We start from the raw sequence: 2,272 nt of genomic DNA on the forward strand, positions 1-2,272 counted from the left end.
CTGGGGATTGAACTCAGGCCCTTGCACTTTCCAGGGAAGCACTTATTCTACTGAGCCATCTCCCCGGCCCCACAGTTTAATAATTGACAACACTTTTGTTGTCGATTTTTAGGCAGGAGCTCTCATTTAGTCAGGAGCTTGGTATATCACTTGCTAGCTTTTTTTTCCCCATAATTTTATTGATAAACAAATAGCAATGAGACAGTTTCAAATCAAATTGGTAGGACAGTTTCAATAATTCACACATTGCATACATTCTTCCTAGTGGTTAATTGCTGTACAAGATGCGCACATGATATCCTATTTACAAACACCATTCGAACAAATCACTCTATTCATTAAGAGAATGTAACTATATATCTATCCTAACCATTTTGAATACACAGATACAAAATGGATATTCATCGGTATACCTTTTTTTATTCAGTTCCATCATTTGAATATTATAGGTGTGTGAACTCAGCAAAATATTCTAAAAGAGTCCAATAGCCCATACTAGTATTGGGTCTTCCGTTTCACTGGCAATGTCAGAAATTGACCTGAGTCCCCTACAGCTCAACATAACACCATGGCTTTACTTCTTATACTTTGTTTTTATACTTTTCTGCTGGATGGTTAAGACCAAGATAAAGCAAGACCTATGCAACAAAAGTTGTAGAAAAGCATAAATTTTTTAAAATAAATAAATGTATAATTACAGTCAAAATTTAACGTATTTCATTAAGTTTTAAGACAAAGTGACTTTGAAAATTGGGAAATATCAGTGCCGGGGATGCTGCCACCAATTCTGAATCTGAGGAGTGTGCCCCATGTCTGGCCCACGTGCACTCCTGATTCCTTTTGGTTTTGAGCCAGTCTCAAGGATCCAAGATGGTTAGTCTCAAGGATCAGCTGATTGTGAATCTCCTTAAGGTAGAACAGGTACCCCAGAATAAAATCACACTTGTCGGGGTTGGTGCTGTTGGCGTGGCCTGTGCCATCAGTATCTTAATGGCAGATGAACTTGCTCTTGCTGACATCATGGAAAACAAACTGCAGGAAGAGATGATGGATCTCCAACTTGGCAGGCTTTACCTTAGGACACCAAAAATTGTCTCTGGTAAAGACTATAAGGTAAACACAAACTCCAAGTTGGCTATTATCACCACTGGAGTAATTCACCAAGTGGGAGATATTTGTCTTAATTTGGTGCAGTGAAATGTTAACATCTTCAAATTCATCATTCCTAGTGTTGTAAAATATTGTTCCAACTGTAAGTGGCTTTTTGTGTCCAACCCAATGGATATATTGATCTATGTGACTTGGAAGATAAGTGACTTTCTCAAGAATCATGTTTTTGGAAGTGGTTACAACTTGGATTTACCCTGGTTCTGCTACCTGATGGAGGAAAATCTGGGTGTGCACCCACTGAGCTGCCATGGCTGGATCCTTGGGGAGCATGGAGACTTCAGCATCCCTGTCTGGAGTGGTGTGAATGTTGCTGGTGTGGCCTTGGTGGAACTGCACCCTCAGTTGGGAACTGATGGGGATAAGGAACATTTGAAAGAGATTCACAAACAGGTGGTTGCCAGTGCTTATTAAGTGACCAAACTAAAAGGCTGCACATCCTGGGCCACTGGACTGTCAGTGGCAGATTTGGCAGAAAGTATAACGAAGAATCTTAGAAGGATGCATCCAATTTCTACCACAATTAAGGGGCTCTATGAAATCAAGGATGATGTCTTCCTTAGTGTCCCTTGTGCCCTGGGACAAAATGGGATCTCTGATATTATGAAGGTGACTCTGACTCCGGAAGAAGAGGTATGTTTGTAAAAGAGTGTGATTACCCTGTGGGTGATACAGAAAGCTACAGTTTTAATGTCTTCCAGTGGTGTCATGATGTCACTGTCTAGGCTACAGGAGGGTTTCGTTGTAATTCTGCCAGCTGTCTTTTTCATCTGATGTATGATTGAAACAGTACTATTAAGATGGCTCAAGGAAAACATCACTTTCTGCAAGTTAGAAGTAGAAATGGTTCACAAAACCCCATAGCTCTGTCCTGATGCCAGATGGTGCTGCATTTGCAGTCCTGGTTAGTACGATGTAGCCCAGAATCTCTGAGACACCACGGCTAATGCTACACAGACTCCAGTCACCCTTCAAACAGATGTGTGCCACTCTGTTACAGAGCTTCATCTACCAAGCCTTGTCTAAACTTTCACCAGTTGGTCAAGCCTGGGATCCAATGTACAAATGCAATATTGCATGTCTTGTGCATAACTGTTTTAAAAGA

At 40.9% G+C, this 2,272-nt stretch overlaps 1 pseudogene; it reads left to right on the top strand.

Moving 5' to 3' along the window:
* The first annotated feature begins 870 nt into the window (after positions 1-870).
* LOC101584625 lies at positions 871-1,941 on the top strand (annotated as a pseudogene).
* The last annotated feature ends 331 nt before the right edge of the window (positions 1,942-2,272 follow it).

Source organism: Octodon degus, unplaced genomic scaffold, assembly GCF_000260255.1.
Source record: "Octodon degus isolate 3935 unplaced genomic scaffold, OctDeg1.0 scaffold00198, whole genome shotgun sequence".
Classification (NCBI taxonomy): Eukaryota; Metazoa; Chordata; class Mammalia; order Rodentia; family Octodontidae; genus Octodon; species Octodon degus.